This window comes from Neovison vison, chromosome 6 (assembly GCF_020171115.1).
Source record: "Neovison vison isolate M4711 chromosome 6, ASM_NN_V1, whole genome shotgun sequence".
NCBI classification, from domain to species: domain Eukaryota; kingdom Metazoa; phylum Chordata; class Mammalia; order Carnivora; family Mustelidae; genus Neogale; species Neogale vison.
Genome location: NC_058096.1, coordinates 54,390,704 through 54,414,531, shown reverse-complemented (window position 1 = coordinate 54,414,531; position 23,828 = coordinate 54,390,704).

Sequence of the window (23,828 nt, the reverse complement as noted above, 5' to 3'; positions counted from 1 at the left end):
TCAGCATTCAAGTTATAAAGTGTCAGTGATTAGCTTTGGATGAGAGGAACATTATAGACTCTGAACTCTTACGGTCAATAAATGTCTAAAAACAAATTTGGAGTAATTATGTTTTTGCTGTGCATTCCCCTGTAATTCTAACTGGGGATGTCAGCTTAACACATCTGAAGATCTTGCTTGAGCTTCATGCTTATTGTTAATATTTAAGGTTTCCTGAAACTTTTGTATGTAGCTGCACGAAATTAGTTTATTTAAAAAATCAAGTCATAATCCTTATTTCTAAAGCTTTTCAGAAAGAGTGGAAATGCTGTGGATGACTTGGACATTATTGAAAATACTATGACAGATAAGAGATGATAGTATTTTAACCATTTTAATGTAGCAGAGTATATAAGGGGAAGATAACTCTATTGGAAGTTAAAAGACTTTGAATTGGAACTTAGACAAATTATTGAAATTTTCTCTGCCCTGCTATATTTGTTTGTTAACTAAGGGTGTTTGCTAGAGGAGCTCTAAATCTTTTTAGCATTGAAATCAGCAAAAATGTTTGTATATAAATATAGACTCTTAAGGTACAAGATTTGAGATATTATACCTTCAATTTTAGAAGCATATCAGCTTGGACCTTTCAGTTTTGTTTTGGTAATACGTGTAGCAAATTATATTTTCCCAAAATGGATGCAACAATTTCTCCCTTTCCACCTACACCTTTTATAATGTGTTATAGACATTTATTCCGTTGAAAATTTGGGGCAAATGTTACCTTTCCTTGAGTTTGGGCATGGCTACGATTAAAGCAGAAGTCATATTAGGTGACTTCAAACGCTAAGCCCTAAAAGGTAATGCAGCTTATTCTTTGACCACAGTCACCATGCTGTGAGAAGATGAAGAGACCATATGGAAAGGATATATGTAGGGGTTCTCACTGGTAACCCCAGTCAGGGTCCCAGCTGATAGCCAGGATCAACTTTTAAGTCACTTCCAACCTTTGAGTCTTCCCACCTGAGATTCTGAACATGGGGAGGCAAAAGCAAGTCATCTCCTCTGTGCCCTGTCCCAATTTCTGATGTACAGAAACTGTGAAGTGTAATAAAATAATTATTAGGTGTTAGAGTGACTTGTTGCTCAGCAACAGAAAACCAGAATAGATTTGGATGCTGGGGATGGGGAGCTGAACAATTAAAACACATGGTTTCGGCATTGAATGGCATGTGGGACGCTGGAAGGATATTGAGAAGACTATAGTGAAAGCCTCAAAGGTCTTAAGGAAAAGTTAGGGGAAAGCTTAAAGGTTCTTAAAGAATGAGTTCAGTAGATACCTACAGGACTACAAGGGAGCTCTTGGTGAAGGCTTAAAGAAAGAAAAATGTTATTAGACTACAGGTAGAGGAACAATGATTATCTAGTGATGAAAAGTTTGGTGACACTTTCCTCTGCAATATATAGGAAATAGTATTTGTACCTAATGAATTCAATGACTGAGTTAAAGACCTTTCCAGGAAGAATATTAAAGGTGCCACTGAACTTTTTTGGCACCTGCGATAAAATGTGAAAGAAGGGGAAGACATGGAAGAACCTACTGTTCAGTATAAAAGGGCCAGAACTTATGCATAAAAATAAAACTGTTTTTACTCCTACTTCTACAAATGGAAAATGATTCTAAAATTAAGAAAAGTCTTCCTAGTAGAGGTCAAATCTAGTTCATTGTCAGGAAAACATGGTCAGTAGAAACAGCCCAGAGTAAGACTACATAACACTTTTTAAAGACTTCAGGAAGATTGAAGGTGATGCCTCACAGACTCTTTTGGACTGACTAATGTCTGTCTAAGGAACTTATAGATATGTCTCATAGATCTCTATTAACTAATAAGGCTCCTAAGATTCTTACATGTGCTAAACCACAACAATATTTTAAGGAAGCCAGGATAGAGAAGAGCTCATCTAGAAAAGACTTGTGCTTTTGGGTTTTGCCTAATGAAGTGAACACCAAAAACATTCAAAGAAAATTCCATAGAATTTTTAAGAGAATGGTTTCCTTGGGTGCACTAGCAACTTGGACTAAAAGGGACAGAGAGAGTAATTAAAAAAAGGGAGGGGGGCTTTGGTCTCTTTACCCCTGACTTCTCCTAATAAAACACATCTTGAGAAAACTACTCAGCTGCAAATGTTGGCTGACTTATACATAAAAGGAAAGATAATTCAGAGGGCAGAATCAAGAGTTGTGGAGGATCATTTCTGGGGAACAGTACTATGTTTTAATCAAAGAACTGGCAATCTGTATGGGATGGATTTCAAAATTGCTTTTAAATGGTGACTGTGGTGTGCCGCCCATTTTCTCCTTTTTTGAATGGGAGTTAGTGTTTGTCCTGTGCCTGTTCCACTGTTCCTGCCTAAGTCATTTATAAGAAAGATACTGCCTAACTGTTATCTGTTATTGTCTAACTTGTCTCCTTAGATCATGGGTCTCAGGCTTGAAAGGAAGGGTATTTAAGGAACTGAACTAGAGAAATCTTAAGAAGATTATGCTGAGTGAAATAAGTCAAGCAGAGAGAGTCAATTATCATATGGTTTCACTTATTTGTGGAGCATAACAAATAGCATGGAGGACAAGGGAAGTTAGAGAAGAGAAGGGAGTTGGGGGAAATTGGAAGGGGAGGTGAACCATGAGAGACTATGGACTCTGAAAAACAATCTGAGGGGTTTGAAGCAGCGGGGGGTGGAACGTTGGGGGAACCAGGGGGTGGGTATTAGAGAGGGCACAGATTGCATGGAGCACTGGGTGTGGTACAAAAACAATGAATACTATTATGCTGAAAATAAATAAATAAATAAATAAAAAGAAAGAACCTCATCCACTTGTTTTACATCATTCTACAGACTTTGGCTGTAGCTGTAATGTGATAAGACTTGGTAGTCTTAGTGGTAGGAATGGAGTTGTTTTGAGTCTTTGAGCAATTATGAATTGTTATGGCCATTGCGGGGAGTGTAGCACATTGTATTTTCCATGTTGACCACAGCAATAAGATCTCCTATCCTTTATGATTTTCATGTAGTGTGATGTTGACACTCTTCTGAGAGTCTGAGTGTACCTGTGACTATGGTAGAAGTGAAACCATGTAACTCCTGGATCTAGATCACAAATAGTGGTAGAACTTCTGCCATTTCTTCTTGGGAAGCATATTCTTAGAACCCACTCATTATGTTCTAAAGAGACAGAGAAACCATAGAGTTTATTATTAAGAATTTTGTCATATAGCCCCAAATAAAGCCATAGCTGAGGCCCCAGTCAGTGACAACAACCTCCAGACATGTGAATGAATGGGCATTTAGGTGGATTTTGACTTCCAGCCATCCAGCCACTTCCAGTCCTCAAATCTTGTCAACGGAGACTTCAAACATCATAAAGAAGATACAAGCTATTTCCATTATGCCCTGGTTGAGTTCCTGACCCACAGAAACCATGAGAGGTAATTGAATGATTATTGTGTTTTAAGCCACAACATTTTGAGGATTTGTTATGGAATGGTAGGTAACTGGAAAGGTATCTTTTTTTTTCTTTTTAAAGTTTTTATTTATTTATTTGACAGAGAGAGAGATAGTGAGAGAGGGAATACAAGCAGGGGGACTGCGAGAAGAAGAGCAGGCTTCCTTTTGAGCAGGTAGCCCAATGTGTGGTTTGAAGCAGAGCTCTCCCAGGACCCTGGGATCATGACCTGAGCTGAAGGCAGACCTTTAATGACTGAGCCATCCAGGTGCCCCAGGGGGTTATCTTTTATATAACTGATTGAGGAAACAAATACTTCCTTTGTGTCCATACTCCATATCTGCACGAGTTATAGTCATAGGGCTTATGATCCAGTGCGTTTACATATAATAATTAAACAATCAAAATATATCTTCTGATTGAATTTCAGTAATTATTAGTCCATGTGTTCTGGACATGGTCATCTAACATTGAAATAGAGTTTAGTAAATTTTTTTCTTGGACAATGTCATTCACCAAACTCTTTTGAACACCTATGTATTCCAGACACTGCATTAAGTTCTGGTGATATAGTGATCAAGACTCCAGTCTTTTTTTTTTTTTTAAGATTTTATTTATTTATTTGAGAGAAACAGTGAGAGAGAGCACGAGAGGTGAGAGGGTCACAGGGAGAAGCAGACGCCCCATGGAGCTGGGAGCCCGATGCAGGACTTGATCCTGGAACTCCGGGATCGTGACCTGAGCTGAAGGCAGTTGCTTAACTAGCTGAGTCTCCCAGGCCCCCAAGACTCCAGTCTTATTCTTAGAGAACTCATTAAACTTTCTCACACTGAGAAATTTCTATCTAGTTTTCAGAGTACTGTGCTTTCTTGATCCCAGAGTTTATTTCTATGATGAACCAATTTTATATTTTCCTACCAGTTATAACCTGCTATATCCATGTTTTGAGGAGAGCTTTCCTCAACTTGCCCAGCATATAAAGATTTGGAAATGTTACTCTATTTTCTGTTATATCTCAGGATGGCTCAATTTTTTTTTTTTTTTTATGTAGTCATTCATAACATGTTAATTGAATACCTATTGTATGTTATACTGGATTCCTGGGGCTAAAGTTGTGAACTAGATTAATAATCTCTTCCTCATAGAACTTAGCCAAGTGGGGATGCAGACAAGTAAGTAATTCCAGTATACTGTTATAATAGGACAAGATATAATGAGACCATTGATGGAAGCACTTGACTCATTTGGGAGGTAAACAATGTTTCCCTGGAGGATCTACTCCTACAATCTTGAGGTATTTTATGATCCTCATGTTTTAGAGAACTTCCTCCCCTTTTTCCTTTCTTAACTGTTCCATGTTCCCTGGATTTTAAATAGTTGGAATACACGGTTGGAATTTCATATTTTGGCACTCCTTTTGGAACCAGATCTTCTAATTCATAATTAGCAAATAATTGTAGACATTTACTCTTATGGCACATAGATTTAGCCTAGGCTTTAACTCTCATTTTTACAAGACCCTAGGAAGATATATACAAATAGTGACCCATTTGCCATATGTCTAAATATTTGAAAGTTATAAGTCAGGGCAACAAATTGCTAAAAAGTATGTATCCTATACTTCTTCTTTGACAAACATAATTTTATGATTACCTGAAAGACCAGGTTCAAATTTCAATTATTGGACTCTTCCATCCACGTCTTTTGCAAAATATCATCCTTGACCATACCTCAGGCCAAGGATTGCTTGCTCTTAGGTGTACAGACCCTAGGAAGTGACTTGTTCAGGTCCTGAATGAAGTTTAGACCATTTGGAGGAATATCTAGTAGAGTTCCAGGTACACAGAGAATAGCCCAACAGTGGATATGTTTGGGCCTAGCCCCATGGCTTCCTCACCTTGTTGTAGGATGAGTGGGGGAGAACAAGAGCAGTGTCCTTTTCCCCTGGTACAAGGGTGGTACCTATTATTTAAAAAAAAAAAATATATATATATATATACACACATACATATCTTAGTTGTAGTCCATTGGTGATGAGAATTGGGCTCTATCTTCATCAGCTTTTGAAGTGAAATTGTAGCTAATTAAGTCTTAAGTAAGTCTAGGAGGCAATTGGCTAACCAGGGAAGTAAGTATTGGTGGAATAAATGTCCTCAGCAATTAGTTCTGAGTGATAGTTGAGGATAGCCTCATAGTCTATTTTTCCTAGAACCCCTTGTCCATTGAAGAGTGAGATTTCTTGATATAGATATGTTGATTTTCCTTGCTAATCTACAAGACTTTTAGAATCTTTAAAAAGTAAAATCTGGAGGTGAAGACTTAGGGATAAGAGGGTTCCCTCTCCTTGCTAATTCTCACAGTTGTTTAGGGAACAAAGGTTTCAGGTAGTCATCTCAGGAAAGGAGCAAAGACAGAGTAGATAGTCCTTTCAGATATGAAAGATAGTTCTAGATGTTTGCATCTAAAAGGCATAAAATTAAATCCTTGGGCATAGAAAGTACCAGTAATAAATTATCTTGATAAGCAGTTGTTTATTATAAATTTTGCAACTTTTATTCAGATGCCTCAGTTTCATTAAATTAAACATTGAGATAGGAATCCACAGCTGAAGATGAATATTCCAGTATGAATCTTATGAATGTAAAATAAATTTAGTGTTTTCACATTCTTATTAGCATATTTTAAGACCTGCCTCAGGAAAGTGCTTGCCTGACAATGAGCTTCGCCTACTGTAACCTTTGATTTTCAGATCATTTTAGGGGCCATGTCAGAAACCAGCATGGAACTATTCAAAAGATCATGGGTGCAAGGAGAGATTTCTTCCTTGGACTTCATAGGCTTTCTCACGGCCCAGGATTTTCTAATGTGATCTTCGTGGATGCTCTGAGATACAGGAAACTGTCAGTGTCAGTAGAGACTGGGTTGAGAGCAGTAACAATAACAATAACAACAATAACAAAAACAATAACAACAGTGACAGAAACGATAACAGTATCTCTTCCAGCTAGGGAGTTATCAGTGTTGTTCTATTGTGCCAGCCGAGGTCCAACCCTTGTTCAGTAGAAATAAGTAGCCCCCACTTTGGGTATAAGTGAAAGCTGGGTGGAGCGCCTGGATATATCTACCTCCACCTGGCAATAATGAGTCAGTGCCTCTCTCTCCCCTGCTTGACTTATTTCAGAGAAAGCCAGTTAAAGCAGAAGACTTGAATAAGATAAAGCATCTTATAATATCCACAATGTCTAGGTTTCAATTAAAAAAAAAAAAAACCACTCATTATACCAGGAACAAGGAAGATCTCAAAATGAATGAAAGAAGCCAATGAATAGATCCAAAATTCAAGCAGACAGAGATGTTATAATTATCTGGGAAAAAAAAAGTTTAAAGTGACCATTATGAAAATGCTTCAAAAAAGTTACTAACATGCTCAAAAAAAAAAAAAAAAAAAGAAGAAGAAGAAAAGAAGAAAAGCCTCAGAAAAGAAATAGAAGACATAAAGCAGAATCAAATGGAAATTTTAGAGCTTAAAAATACAGTAACCATTCTGAAAATAAATAAATTGGAAAAAAAAATACAGTAACCAAAACAAAACAACAGCAATCAAAACCAAAACAAACTTAATAGACTGGCTTAACAGCAGAATGGTGGGAAAACACAAAGAGTCCATGAACTTTAAGGTAAAGTAATAGAAATGACCCAATCTGAAAAAAGAGAGAGAGAATAAGCTGAAAAAAATTAAAGCTACAGTGACCTAGGGAACTATAACCAAAAAAACAAAACAAAACAAAACAAAAAACCCAACCAAAAAAAAAAGAAAAACAAAAACAAAAACTAAGATTTGTATGTCCTGACTTTGATATCGGTGGAGAGATAGACACATGGCTTGATGGAACAGAATAGAGAATCTGGAAATAGGTCCACAAATGTGCATCCAACTGATTTTTGACAAAAGTGCGAAGGAAATTTAATGAGGGAAGGATAGTCTTTTCAACAAGTGATACTGGAGCAACTAGATATCTGTAAATAAATCTTTAAAGAAGAACCTAGATATGTATCTCACAGCTTGACGTCTTATTCAAAAAGTAATTCAGAATGGATCACAGACTTAAGTTGAAAATGTGAGACTATAACATTCTTAGAAACAACTATAGGAGAAAAATTTTGATATCTACGGCTAGGCAAAGTGTTCTTAAATTGACATTAAAAATAATCCATAAAAGGAAAAAAAAGTTAAAACTGAACTTCCTTAAAATTAAAAACCTTTACTTTGCAAAAAAATCCTGTTAATAGGATGAAAAAACAAGCTACAGACTGGGAAAAAATATTTATAAACTATATATCCATCAAGGATTAGTATATAGAATATATAAAGCACTCTCAAAACTCAGTTGTAAAGTAAACATTCCATTAGATAATGGACAAAAGACATGAACAAACATTTTGTGAAATGGATATATAAAATAGCAAATAATCACATGAAAAGATGTTCATCATCATTTGCTGTTAGGGAAACACTATTTAAAATCACAAGCTATCACTACATGCTTATCAGAATGTCTAAAGGTGGATAAAATAAAAGCAGTGACAACACAAAAGGCACACATGAATGTGCAGAAATTACATTACTCATACATTGCTGGTGGGGATGTAAAATGGTAAAGCCACTCTAGATAATAGTTTGGCAGATTCTTAAAAAACTAAACCTGCAACTACTGTGCAACCCAGCAACTGTACGCTGGGACATTTGTCCTAAAGAAATGAAAATTTAAGTTCACACAAAAACCTGTACATGAATCTCATAACTGTTTTATTCTTAATAGCCAAACACAAATATCTTTCAGGAGGTGAATGGTTTAACTCAAGTGCTGTGGAATACTATTCAGCAATTAAAAGAAACAAACTATTAATAAACTCAGCATGTATGAATCTCCAGATAATTGTACTGAGTGAAAAAAAGCTAATTTCAAAATGTTACATACTGTATGATTCAATTTCTGTAACATTCTTGAAGTGACAAAATTATAAAAATGGAGACCAGATAAATGGTTGCTAGGTTATCAAGAGAGAACGTGTGTGGCTCTAAAAAGGCAACATGAGGGACCCTTGTGGTGATGGAAATTTTCTGTACCTTGACTGCATCAATGTCCAAACCCTGCTGTGATATTTTACTATGGTTTTGCCAGATGTTACCATTGGGGAAGTTGGATAAATGGTACATGGGATCGTTCTGTATTATTTTTTTACAACAGCATGTGAGTCTGTAATTATTTCAAAATAAAAAGTTTAATTAGAGAAAACCCAAATGTAAAAGCACCCCCTCCCTGCTGAGAATCCTTCAATTATTTCCCGTGGCTCTAAAATTCATACTCCTCTCCATGGCTGAAAGTCTCAGAATAATGTAGTTCCTGCTTTCCTCCCTACGCTCATTCCTTTGCTCTTCCTCTGACATACTGAGCATTTCTTTTGCCTAACACACGTTTCTCCCTGTTTTATTTTTTGCTGCTGTTGTTTGTTTTTTTTTGTAGTATTTTTCATGGCCAACTTCCTCACTTAATTCAGGTTTCTGCTCAAGTGCCAACTCCTCAGAGATGTTTTATCTTTCAGCCTATTTGAAGAACTCTTCCCACTCCTCACCAGTTGTCTGTCTGTCTCTCTCTTCTGGTCTTTTGTACATACGATATATAATTGCCCAGAGTTAAGTAAGTTATAAAATAATTGATACTCTGTTCCAAACTAAGTGATAGAGGAACACTTTTTTCTTATACAAACAAAATGTCTTAGAAAATGCTGAGGTCCTTTTTGACCATGAACCTAAATCTGGATTTTTTCCTCCTTATTCCTCTGTTAAGGTATGTTTATTTTCAGATGTTCTTCTGTGTGTGTGTGTGTGCGCGCACACGTGCGTGTGCTCTCCATATAGATATTATAGTGGCTATTGTGTTTCTTTTTCTCCCATTTGTAGGTGGATGATATTATATGCTACGTATTTTTTACAGCTTGCTTTTTTCAGTGATTTGTGTTGGAAATCTGTTCATGGTAGTGTCTACAGATACAACTAGTATTCCGTGGTATAAATGTTCTATATTTTATTCGGCAATTTTACTTATCCTATTGAAGAATGGACTTTTCCCTAAAATTTTATTTGTTGTTTAAAATAATGATTAATTAACATCTTTGTGCATGTCTCCTTGGGCAGATCTGTGATAACTAGTTTGTAATTTGTATTTAATTTCCCATGTAGTGCAATGACTGGGAGTGTGGGTTTTAATTTTAAGACGTGTGGATTTTTCTGCATTTTTTTTTGTTTATTTGTTTTTGTTTTTGATTTCTTTTTTTTTTTCTAATATAGCCAGTGAATAAGCCTTATAAGATGTCAAGTTTTGGAATATTGTTGATATTTTCTTACAACTTGATATAAAATTACTTTTTTGTGTGTAAATGTGCTAAAAAAGAATGTGTTATTTTTTACATAATGTGTGTTCTACAGATTAAACTTAAATGTTGGATTAAAATCCTCTGTACCTAGATTGTTTTCTATTTTATCTGTTGATTTCTAACTGAAATGTGTTGTGTTTTCCTACTGTGAACTATGTATGAGTTTATCCATTTCTCTTTGGGAATATCACTTCTTCTTTTATAAGGTTTCAACTTAATGTTGTTAGATGTTTAAAATTTATGATTTTTATGTCTTCTTATTGGATTATTGATTTATCAGTATGTTGTCAGCCTGCTTGAAAGCTGTCTCTTTTAAAGCTTTTGCCTTGAATTCTCTTTTGTGTGCTATCGCCAACTCAGCTTTTTTTTGCTAGCATTTGCCTTTATTTTCAACTTTCTTATGTCCTTTCCGTAAAATCTGTGTTATTTTAAAATAGGCTATGATTAGGAGATTAGTTTGTTTTAACAAATTTGAAATTGTCTTCTAAAAGATAAACTAGGCACATTTATATTTGCTGTGTTGATGGAAGTCCTGCCATCTTGCCTTGTGTTTTCTATTCACCATATTATCTCTTTGTTTTATTGCCTTCATTCCTGGATTTAGTTAGAGGCATCATGTTTGCTTTTTTTCCATTGATTTTTTTGTTTTGTGTTTTCTAAATTGAAATGTTACTTCTGTTTTTATTCTTCTAATGTATCCTGCCGTATTTCAGCAGAAATAAAACTTATAATTAAAAAAATTATACTAAGAAATTTTAAAGTTATTAAGTATCCATATGCCCTAAAAGACAGTAAGATGGGTTTGCATCCTTTAATTTCCACTTCTGTGTCCCAGTCCCAGCCCAAGCACTTCTCCCCTTCCCCCATCTACACGTGTGTTAACTGTTTTAATAATCATTACTTGTTTAAACTTTGTAATACATTGAGTAACTTACCATTACTTCTTGAATTCTAATACTTCTTCCTGGCTTCATTTTTCTACTTGTAATTTCCCCAATAACTCTTTTACAAAATATCTCTCAGGGATAGGTATTCCTATTCTGAGGCATTACAGTTCTAAAATGTCCTTATGTTAGTCTCACTTTTGAACAAAATTTGTCCTTTCATGAATGGTAGTGTGTGAAGTGACTTGGAAACTGGAACTGGTCTCTTACTATACTGTAAGTTACAGAGATCACCAGCCACTGGTTCTCTCCTGACTTCTTGAACATGCACCCTCACAGCCTATATCCACCCTCACAGCAATATCCACATTGCCTAGTTTTTCCTCTCTTTAAGGGTGTGTGTGTGCGTGTGTGTGTGTGTCTGCGGGTGTCTGTGTTAAGGGGCCCTCACTCTCTGAGGTCCTACTTAGTCAAATCTATTAAGAGCTCTCATAACATCCTGTTCTGCTTCACAGTGCTTATCACATGTTGTTTATTGTTCGTTTCTACAGGTAGACTATAAGTTCTCTGAAGGCAGCTCTCTGGATCATTGGTTTAGTCTCAGAATTTAGCAGAAGTCATAATACATTGTGGATGCTCAGAAAATGTCTTTTGACTAAAATTTTCAGCAGACTTGCTGTGTGGAAAGCACTCATGTGTATATGGAAGTAATATATTATAGCGTCTGTAGACCAGGGGTGGACTCAGTAATGTCTCCTAGATAGGAAAAATAAGAGAAGTCTAACTTCAGAAAAATGATGAAATGCACATTAGGGCCTACTCCTGGATAAGAGATGAAATGAATTTTGGAGAAGAAAAGTTCTTTAGTATTGCTTGAGTTTTCTGATATTGACTTGCCTAAATTGAACTTACAGTATAAACCAAGAGTTCCCTGATGAAATGATCACTCAGCTTTTGTTTCTTTCATTTGGTTTTACTTTCAGAAAGCCCTCTGGACATCTATCAAAACTACAAAGTGGAAATTGGTTAGCTTCATTTAACACCATATCCTGCTGCAAAGGCCTCACATCAAGGCACTTGCCATTTTACATTCTTCTTATTTTAATAGTTTTCCCAACTTCAAAAAAACTTAAGAGTTGTAGATAGCTAAAGGCTCCCATTGTAAATCCCTTAAGATCCAATTCTATGAAAATGTTAAAACCCCAGTGTTCTAGCAGCCATTGGGATATAAACTTGCTCTGATCCTTCATCCCAAGTCCAGTGAAACGACACTGATGGAATCGGGAAGGCCTTTGGCATCATGCTCTCTGCTGCTTTGGCAAGGATAGAATACCTTTGCCTTGGCTGACAGTGTTATATGTGTCTCTAATCTCTAGTTGTAGTTTTACATTTTAAAGGCAATAACAGTTTTATTATTTTTACTCAAATTTCACAAGAAAAGATAGGAAACCATAAAGTAAGTTTCTCATAGGAAATAATATTAATAAAAGGTAAATTATGTTGCTTTGATATATTTTGTTCATTTGTATAAGAACCTGTAGATGGAGTCTGCAGCTTACATAACTAGCTGGTGAAAGTATAAACTTTATAAGTGGGACTTTTTATAGATTTTTGGATCAAAATACGCACATTAATATATATGCCACAGGTATGACACCAAGAAGATATTCCAGTTGTTTTATTGATGAAACCCCCTTCTTTGATGTTTGATTTTCTACTAGGAAAAAAGCTTGTTTTATTAAATTGTCAGTCCACAAATATAGCACTAGATATTTTGACAACCAAAATAAGTTTATTTCCTTTAGATAACTGTCAATATTTTTCTTTTAATTTACAGAATAATATGTACATTTTTGTAGTTAGATTTGTTTTAGATTTGAATAGGGAGTGTATTATCTGCTCGATATTTAGCATCCAATTTGAAAAAATGCTCATACATCCTAGCTTAATTGAGGTTTGAAGTAATTTGTGTATGATCAGCTAGGTTAGAAACCTTTTCATTTTGAATGCTGACTTGGGGAGGTGGTGTCAGGAACTATTTAATGACCTAAAGGAACTAGAAAGAGAGGTTAGTAATTATATTTACATTGTAAGATCTATATAGCTCTTTATTTATTGAACTGACCTCTAATTCAAGTCAGAAAATTATTTAAGTCCTCTGTGATAGCCTGCAGACAGTAAATCTTCCTATTGGTGTTCTTTTAGCTGAATTAGCATTCCAGTGTTGTCTATTTTTAGTTTTGTGATTATGGCATTTGGAGCTTTGTGTAATTTAATTGTCAAAACATGTCCATTTCTTTAATTTGTTATTGGGCAGTACATCAGGCAATTTTGTAAAATATTATAATGAAAGGAGTTATAGCTCTGTAGGAACTCTCCTGAAGCCAGATTCCATGCAGGAACAGAAATGTACTGTTTAGCCATACAATGGGGAAATACTTGCACAGGCATTCTTGTATAATAACAGAGTTAAAACAGGTGAAAATAGAGTAGTTACTATGTACCTACCAACTCCCCTGGACCGAGCCCTGTGATAAGTACTTTAGGCGCATGACCTTTCATCCTTTTAACAATCCCCTAAAACATAGCTGTGGTATTGTGACAGTCTCCATTTTACATATGAGAAACTGAGGCACAGATTTCACAAGTACCTTAACCTGCCATCACCCAGCTAGTAGCTAGAAGAGACTAAAATTCAAGCTGGTGAGTCATTCTTTGGTAAAATAGACACCCTCCCCCTGCTCATGTCTTTTGGCTTTAAATTTTATGACATTTATTTTTACTGTAGAGGAGATTGCTTCTCTCCTCATCAAAGATGCTTTGGTTTATTGTATCATGTAACTCAAATGTGAACCATTTCTTGGATGTCGAGGTTGAACAGTTTTGCTTCTTGAAATCATACTAAGAATTTTGTTACATAATATTCAAAAGTGTTTTTACCATCTTTTTTTTTTTTTTTTTTGCAGGCAGAGAGAGAGAGGAGGAAGCAGGCTCCCTGCCGAGCAGAGAGCCCGATGTGGGACTCGATCCCAGGACCCTGAGATCATGACCTGAGCCGAAGGCAGTGGCTTAACCCACTGAGCCACCCAGGTGCCCCACCATCTTTTTTTTTTTTTTTATACAAAAGCGGTAGCCATTGCATCTTTTTTATTATAAACTCTTTTAAGTCTTTGTTTCCAGATCAGTGTATAGAAATTCCAGAAAAATATGCTGTGGCAGGCATACTAATAGCCTTCCAAAGATGTCTGCATCCCAATCCCTGGTACCTGTGAATATGTTAGGTTATGTGGGAAAAGGAACTTAGCCCATGTTATTAAATTAAGGACTTTCAGAGGGAGAGATCACTCATGAATTATCTGAGTGGGTCCAGTGTAGCCACAGAGATCCTTTAAAGAGGAAAAGGCAGACAGAAGTTGTTGTGAGAGTCAGGAGGAAGGACTACATGTTGCTCCTGAGCTGTTGGATCTGAGAAGGGGCCAGGAGCTAAGGTCTGCAGGTGACCTTTCAGGATGGAAAAGACAAGGAGATTGATTTTTCTCTAGGGCCTGCGAAAGAAATGGAACCCTGCCAACACCTTGATATTTATAATCAGTAAGGCCTGTTTGGACCTCTGCCTTTCAGAATTGTAAGATAATAAATCTGTGTTGCTTTAAGTAATTTGTTATAGCAGTAATAGGAAGCTAACACAGATGCTATTGATTTAACTTTAATTCTAGGTATGAAATCAGACCTACATTGCCTTTTCTCCTCAGTGGGAGCCCAGAAATTCTGTGTGGAAGGTGCTCAAGGTCAGCAGTGTGACTGAAATGGGGAGCTGGCAGACTTGTAGTGACTTGGACTGTTCCACCTTCCCATAGCAAGTCATTTTTATTTTTTAGAAAATAAAGCCCTGTTTCTTCTTTCTCAGTTACTCATTCATTCATTTGTTTGATTTTACTTTACTAGCTTTTTGGCTTGTAAGGGGAGTTAAATCACACTTGAGTTTCCTCTTATCTCAAGGGTGTTGTGAAGATTTTGGCCATGTATGATCCCCCAGAGTCATTAGTGCATGATAGGCTCTCGGAAATTGGTAGGGATTCTGAAGTATGTCATGTCTCCAACCTGACTGCAGGACCGCTGACAGTGTACGGAGAGGCAGTCAATGATAAAACGGTGAGATCTCTGAAGTGCTACCCAAGGGTTAGCAATAAATTGGATCAATAAATTGGATACAAAATGTTGAAACACACATGCATGGAGAAAATGATGCATATTTTAGTGATCAAAAGGTTACTTTTAGTTATTCCCTTCTGGCTCAGCAGTCTTGGCTCTCAGTAGCCCTGGAAAGGGTTTCTTTAACCTTCTTGCTCATTTCACTGTGACCTTTTGCAGGAGTCCCAGACATTGCATCTCTGTGATCTTCGAAGGCAGATGAGAGACCTCTTTTTAGCTGTATCCCTCCCAGGAGATTCTAAATTCCCTGGAGTTAAAAAAAAAAAGGTACTGCTCTCTGAATATCAGTGGTGACTCATTTTGGTACAGAGTAGTAAAAAGAACAGAGCTGTGGAGTCCGACACACTGAAGTTTGCATCTGAGTTTTCTCACTAATTAGTTGAATAGCTTTGGGTAAATTGTCTTAACCTTTTTGAACCTTAGTATTCTAAGTCATAAAAAGTGAGTAATAATGCCTACTGTGCAGTGCCTCAGATACTTTAATTGAGATAATGTGTGTAATGGGTTTAGGACAGGGCCTTGAATTTAGTAGAGATCCAAAAGTGGTCAATAATTTGCAGGCATGTTGGAGGAATTTGTAGCACTAAACTGGTGATTCAGTTTTCAACATTTTAACATAATTCTCTAGATTCTCAGTTTTACTGGTTCCATGCAAATCTGAAGGGCACAAGTAAGAAACTAGAAATAATCTAGAATTAACAGTGTAGTCTTTCAATCTTGATAACACACTTTTTTTTTTTTTTTTTTTTAATGTCCTGATGGAGATATAGAGGCAAGAGTTTTAGGACTGGTCTGCATTGCCTAAAAGGCTAAGACTTGCTTGTCAAGCACATCTGCATTGTTAATGACTGTTTCAATTTGCCTTGTTCACTTAATGGGTTTCTCTAATGTGAGATTAACTTCAATTAAAGCCTTTTGTGTCTATGTTCAATCTTAGATTTTCCCTCTAATTGGTCTCTATGCATTTCTTTTGCATTAGCACCAATTTACTTGTGCCTGTGCTTGCAGTTAGAACTAAGCTGACCTTTTGAATTTTAGCTGGGAATCTTTTTTCCTGGATAGTTTACAAATGTAATCTATTATTAAGCTAGTGAAAGTAAAACCCTGTAAAAATTCATATTATAATTATAATTGACACGGTTCCTTTCCTAGAGCTGAAAAGATTAGAGAAACTCAACATCTGAGATATTGATTGTATAAGATTCTTCATTCTCTCTCTTTCATAGGAAATGAAAGTTTCCTGGGCAAGAGCAAATGTGCTAGAGTGTTGCACAAGCCTCTTATACTGATTGTTGTTAGGGTTGTAAAGTATTGACTATTTCAACTTTAAGTCTTATGGACAATGAATACTTATAATTCTGTGTCTGAATGAGAGAGAGTGATAAAGAGAAAGTGGGTCATTGAAATCGCCGAAACTGCCAATTAGTGACACCAGTTATTAATTCCTATAAAGAAAGGCAGGTAAGACCTGTGGGGACCTCATGATGGAATTCACAAGGCCTTCGAGCAGCTGAAAACAAAGTGATTACTTATGTGTCACTGCTGCTTTAAAGACAGTAGATGCTCAGGGACCAGGAGAAGAGGAAACTAAAATATGCGACCATATTGCATAGAAAGTAAGAACAGAATGCTCTAAGTATGGAGGGAGAAAGGGTGGTGTCTCTGTGAAGAGATGGACCTGCCAAAGCTTGCAGGTCTGTCTTTAGCTTCTGAAATATGGATAGACCCTCTGAGTGTGCCATCAATTACAGTAATATGTGGCCCTGTGTGTATAACATTGGAATAGGGAGGGAACATGGGAGAAGGCATTCTTAGTTTGTCAGCATAGTAAGTCCTTACAACCATGTCTGTTTCAACTTATTTATGTTTCTTCAGTTACAGGGTAATTACTTTATGCTTTGTAATAGTTATGTACTTATACATTATAATAATATAATTATAATACATATAATGTTATTTATATCTAGGAAATTTACAATGTAAAAAACTTGGAAAGACTTGTTGATCTTTAGTGTCCTTTGAGGTCCTATTTAAATAAAATAAGATATGGAGGAAAGGAGCAAGGTCAGGTTTTTCAAGTGGAAAGAACTTCATTCAGTTTCCTTGTTCTGTTGAGGAAGTCTGTATCCTGGAGTAGTGAAGCAATTTGCTGTAGAGAAAGAAAGGTGAATGGCACAGTCACCGTTAGACTCAGGTTCATAAATCCATAGTCCAATGCCCTTTCACTGCACTCATTGGAAATCCTTCAGTGTAATCATATAGAAATCTCTAAGAAATGCTTAAAAACATAAATTAATTTAAATGATGGTCATTGAGTAGTTACTGTGTTTCAGACACTGTTCTCAGTGAATATAACGAAGATCCCTGCCTTCCTGGAGCTTCTGTCCTGGTGGGAGGAGATAGACAATAAATAAATTAGCACATAGGTACATTGTATGTCAGATTGTGATGACACAGTGCTATGGAGGATAATAAAGCAGGAAAGAGGTGAAGGTGATGACATTTGAGCAAAATCTAATCTAAGGGGAGTCTTTCAGACCTTTAGGGAAGAATATTTCAGAAAGAAAAACAAATATTCATAAAGAGTATACTTGATGAGGTTTTTAAAAAATATTTATTTATTGAGAAAAAGATGGCAGAGGAGTAGGGGACTCTATTTCAACTGGTTCCCTGAATTGAGCTGGATCTCTACCAGACATTCTGAACACCCACAAAATCAGCCTGAGAGGAAAGAAGACATATCTGGATCTCTATAAACAGAATATCTGGTATTTGGTTTCAAGGTATGAAACAGGGAGCCATGATTCTGCAGGCAGATATTGGAAGATAAATGTAAGGGAGGGAGCCTCGGGCATCCTTTGCCACTGGAGTGCAAAAGCCTCCCATGCTGGGGACTGGGCACAGACTCACAGAAGAGTAGCAGCAGGGAAAGAACTTTAGGGCAACCCCCAGACAGAAACCTGGAGCTGCAGGGGCATGTGTGCAAACTGGGGGCAGCTGGTGGTTTTAGAAGCACAAAGGGCAGAAACGTGCATGGACCTGGAAGTGAGGGCTGGGAATGCTGCTGTGGGGGCACACAACCCAGGACACTGCGGTTTTTAGCAGCACAGACAGAAACAGAGACTCTGTGGCCTGGAGAGCTCACTAGAGAACAGACTGTGATCTCTCTGCTCTGAGACAGAAGTTTGGATACAGTCATTTCTGTTCTGACTCTTGGCAGAAAAGTGGAAAGCCACCAGGGAAAGCCACCAGAGAACAAAAGCCCCCAAAAGCTATTTTCACTGAGCCCATCCCCCCAACAGGGGACAGGGCAACTCTGCCTGTACAGGGTTGCCTGAATAACAGCACAGTAAACCCTTTCCCCAGAAGACAGGCTGGAAGAACAAGATAGTCCTATAAAGTCCCTATAAAACAGGTGCATCTTGCTTGGGTTGTGGTCAATAATTTGGACTCTGTACATTCCCTTAACCACCCCTCAGCAGAGTGACTAAGAGGAGGAACCCCCAACACAGCAAAGATTCAGAGATTGTGACCTCTGCCACAAAACAAATGGATGTGGATACAAGCAAGATGTTGGAAATAGATTTTAGACTATGCAGACAATAGCTAGGATAGAGGAAACCATTAAGAGCAACATAGGTTCTCTACGGGCAGAAATGAGAGCTGATCTGGCAGGAATTAAAAATGCTATCAACGAGATCCAATCTAATCTAGATACTCTAAGTGCTAGGGTAAATGAGGCAGAAGAACAAATTAATGATCTAGAAGACAAATTGATAGAAAAGAAGGAATAGGAGAAGGGCTGGAACAAACAGCTTAAAATCCATGAAAACAGAATTAGAGAAATAAGTGATGCCATGAAACATTCCAATGTCAAAATTATGGGGATCCCTGAGGGGGTAGAGAGAGAGAGAACTAGAAGATATATTTGAACAAATCATAGCTGAGAACTTGCCTAATCTGGGGAATGAAACAAGCATTCATGTCCTGGAGGCAGAAAGGACCTCTCTCAAGAGCAAGGAGAAGAGATCAACGTCCTGGTATGTAGTAGTAAAATTTGCAAATCTTAGAACCAAGGAACAAATCTAAAGGGCAGTTAGGGGGAAGAGATTCCTTATGTACAGAGGGAAGAATATCAGAATAATATCAGACCTGTCTAAAGAGACCTGGCAAGCCAGGAAAGGCTGGCAGGACATATTCAGGATACTAAATGAGAAGAACATGCAGCTAAGAATACTTTATCTGGCAAGGCTGTCATTTAGAATGGATAGAGAGATCAAGAGCTTCCAGGACCATCAGAAACTAAAAGGATATGTGACGACTAAGCTGGCCCAGCAAGAAATATTAAGGAGGGGGGTTCTATAAAAGGAGAAAGACCCCAACAGTGATATAGAACAGAAATTTACAGAGACAGTCTATAGAAACAAGGACTTCACAGGCAACATGATGACAAAGAAATCATTTCTTTCAATAATCACTCTCAATGTGAACAGTGTAAATGCTCCCATAAAATGGCAGAGGGTTGCAGATTGGATAAAAAACAGGACCCATCCATATGCTGTCTACAAGAGACTCATTTTGAATCTAAAGATACATCCAGACTGAGAGTGAAGGGATGGAGAACCATCTTTCATGGAACGAACCTCAAAAGAAAGCTTGGGGTGGCAATTTTCATATCAGACAAATTTGATTTTAAGCTGAAGACTGTAGTTAGAGATACAGAAGGACACTCTATCATTCTTAAAGGGTCTATCTAACAAGAAGTTCTAACAATTGTAAATATCTATGCCCTCAACATGGGAACTACCTAAGCTAACTGTTAACCAATATAAAGAGACCTATTGATAATAATACGTTAATAGTAAGAGACCTCAATGCTCCATTCTTAGCAATAGAAAGAAAATCAACAAAGAAACAAGAGCATTGTGACACACTGGACCAGATGGACCTCGTAGATATATACAGAACATTCCACCCTAAAACAACAGACTACTCATTCTTCTTGAGTACACATGGAACTTTCTCAAGAATAGATCACATATTGGGTCACAAATCAGGGCTCACTTGATACCAAAAGATTGAGATTATTCCCTGCATATTCTCAGACCACAGTGCTTTGAAACTGGAAATCAACCACAAGAAAAAGTTTGGAAGAAATTCAAACACTTGGAAGCTAAAGACCATCCTGATCAAGAATGTTTGGGTCAACCAAGAAATCAAAGAAGAGCTTAAACAATTCATGGAAACCAACAGGAACAAAAACACATTAGTCCAAAACCTATTGGGTACAGCAAAGTCAGTCCTAAGGGGGAAGTATGTAGCCATCCAAGCATCACTCAGAAAAATAGAAAAACCCCAAATATACAGTCTATCTCTACACTTTAAAGAACTGGAGAATCAACAACAGATTAAGCCTAACCCACACGTTAGAGGGGAAATAATTAATATTACAGCAGAGATCAATGAATTAGAAACCAGAAATACAGTAGAACATATCAATGAAACTAAAAGCTGGTTCTTCGAAAAAATTAAGATCTACAAACCACTGGACAGACTTACCCAAAAGAAAAGAGACCCAAATTAATAAAATTATGAGTGAAAAGGGAGTGATCATGACTAACATCAAGGAAATAGAAGCAATTATAGTAATTATTATCTCTCTGGAGAGGGTTTCTCTAATATCTTCCATGCCTTTTTCAAACCCGGCTAGAACCTTGAGAATTGTCATTTTGAACTCTAGATCTGACATATTACCAATGTCTGTATTGATTAGGTCCCTAGCCTTCGGTACTGCCTCTTGTTCTTTTTTTTGTTGTGAATTTTTCCACCTTGTCATTTTGTCCAGCTAAGAGTATATGAAGGAGCAAGTAAAATACTAAAAGGGTGGCAACAATCCCAGGAAAATATGCTTTAACCAAATCAGAAGAGATCCCAAATCGTGAGGGGGGATTTCTCCCCCCTCACGATTGGGTGAGAGATCTCCTCTGATTGGGATCTCCTCTGATTGGGATCTCCCAATCTCTTCTGATTGGGATCTCTTCTGATTTGGAGATAAAAAGAGGTTCAAAAGAAAGAAAGAAAAAAAAAGAAAAAAGAATTAAAAAAAGAGATTGAATTAAAAATTCAATCAAGAATTAAAAAAAGAGATTGAAGAGATTGGGATCTCTTCTGATTTGGGGATAAAAAGAGGTTCAAAAATAAAGAAAAAAAAGAAAAAAAAAGAATTAAAAAAAGAAGACGAATAAAGAAAAGTATAAAAAAGAAAAAATATATATATATTAGATAAACTAGTTAAAAAACGTTAAAAAAGAAAAGGGTAAAAGTTAAAAAAAATTTTAGCAGAAGAAGAGAAAAAAAATGAAAAAGAAAAAAATTAAATTAACTGCAAGACTAAAAAATCACAGGGAGAAAGCCATGAGTTCCGTGGTTTGTTTTCTCCTCCTCTGGAATTCTGCTGCTCTCCTTGATATTGAAACTGCACTCCTTGGTAGGTGAACTTGGTCTTGGCTGGATTTCTTGTTGATCTTCTGGGGGAGGGGCCTGTTGTAGTGATTCTCAAGTGTCTTTGCCCCAGGCGGGATTGCACCGCCCTTACCAGGGGCCGGGCTGAGTGATCCACTCGGCTTTGCTTTCAGGAGCTTTTGTTCCCTGAGTGCTTTCCGCTTTCCGTAGAGTTCTGGAGGACGGGAATACAAGTGGCGGCCTCCTGGTCTCCGGCCCGGAGGAGCCAAAAGCCCGGGGCCCCGCTCCCCAGTGTGCCCTCAGCGAACAGCTCCTAGTAACTCCCGTCTGCCTAACCTCCGGCCTCGCTCCGAGCTCACCGAGCCTGCGACCGGTTCAAGGCAACACCAAGCTGCGAGCTTACTGTCGGCTCTGTCTCTGTAGCCGGCTTTCCCGCTCCAATACCTGCAAGCTCTGCGACACTCAGACACCCCCGATCCTTCTGTGACCCTGCGAAACCTGAGGCCACGCCGACCCCGCGTGGGCTTTGCCCCGGTTTAGCCTCTGGAGTGATGTCCCTCAGCGGAACAGACTTTTAAAAGTCCTCATTTTGTGCTCCGTTGCTCCGCCGCTTGCCAGGAGCCGGCCTCTCCCCCCGGGGTCTATCTTCCCGTTGCTTTGGATTCACTTCTCCGCCAGTCCTACCTTTCAGAAAGTGGTTGTTTTTCTGTTTCTAGAATTGCTGTTCTTCTCTTCGATCTGCTGATGGATTTTCAGGTGTTTGCAATCTTTAGATAAGCTATCTAGCTGATCTCCTGCTAGCTGAAGTAGTCTCAGCCTGCTACTTCTCTGCCATCTTGTCTCCTCTCAGAAATTATTATCAACAGCTATATGCCAATAAGTTAAGCAACCTGGAAGAAATGGATACATTCCTGGAAACCTATAAACTACCAAGGCTAAAATAGGAAGAAACTGACAACCTGAATAGACCAATAACCAGTAATGAGATTGAAGCAGTGATCAAAAACCTCCCAAAAAACAAGAGTCTGGGACCTAATGGATTCCCTGGGGAATTCTACCAGATTCTTCTGAACTGTTCTTCTGAAGCTGTTTCAAAAAATAGGAACAGAAGAAGAATTTCCAGACTCTTTCTATGAGGCCAGCATTACCTTGATCTGCAAACCAGGCAAAGACCCCATCAAAAAGGATAATTTCAGACCAATATCCTTGATGAGTATAGATGCCAAGTTCTCAACGAGATCCTAGCTAATAGGATCCAACAGTACATTAAAAGAATTATCCAGCATGACCAGGTGGGATTTATCTCTGGGATGCAAGGATTCTTCAATATTCGCAAATCAATGTGATAGAACACATAAATAAGAGAAATGATAAGTACCCCATGGTCCTATCCATTGATACAGAAAAAGCATTTGGCAAAATACAACATCCATTCCTGATTAAAGTTCTTCAGTTTATAGGGATAGAACATTCCTCAATTTCATAAAATCCATCTATGAAAAACCCACAATGCATATTATTCTCAATGGTGAAAAGCTGAGAGCATTTTCCTTAAGATCAGAACATGACAAAGATGCCCACTCTCACCATTGTTGTTCAAGATAGTACTAGAAGTCTTAGCAACAGCAATCAGCAAAAAGAAATCAAAGGTATTCATATTGCCAAAGAAGAAGTCAAACTCTCTCTTCACAGATGACATGATACTTTATGTGGAAAAACCAAAAAGTTTTTAGGGGTGGACTCCACCCCCAAATTACTAGAACTCATACAGCAATTTAGTAATGTAGCAGGATACAAAATCAATGCACCGAAATCAGTTGCTTTCCTATACACTAACAATGTAACTGTAGAAAGAGAAATTACAGAATTGATTCCATTTACAATAGCACTCAAAACCATATGATATCCTGGAATAAACCAACCAAAGAGGTAAAGGATCTATACTCTGGGAACTATAAAACACTCATGAAAGAAATTGAAGAAGACAAAAAAGTTGGAAAAACACTTCATGCTCATGGATGGGAAGAATAAACATTGTTAAAATGTTTATGCTGCCCAGAGCATTCTATACTTTCCCTGTCATCTGGATCAAAATACCAACAGCATCTTTCAGAGTGCTTGGAACAATCCTAAAAATGTATATGGAGCCAGAAATGACCTGGAGCTGCCAAGGAAATGTTGAAAAAGAAACACAAAGCTGGAGGCATCACATTGCCTGATTTCAAGCTATATTACAAAGCTGTGATCACCAAGACAACATGGTACTGACACAAAAACAAACACACAGATCAGTGGAACAGAAGAGATAGACCAGATATGGACCCTCAACTCTATCATGGTCAAATAATCTT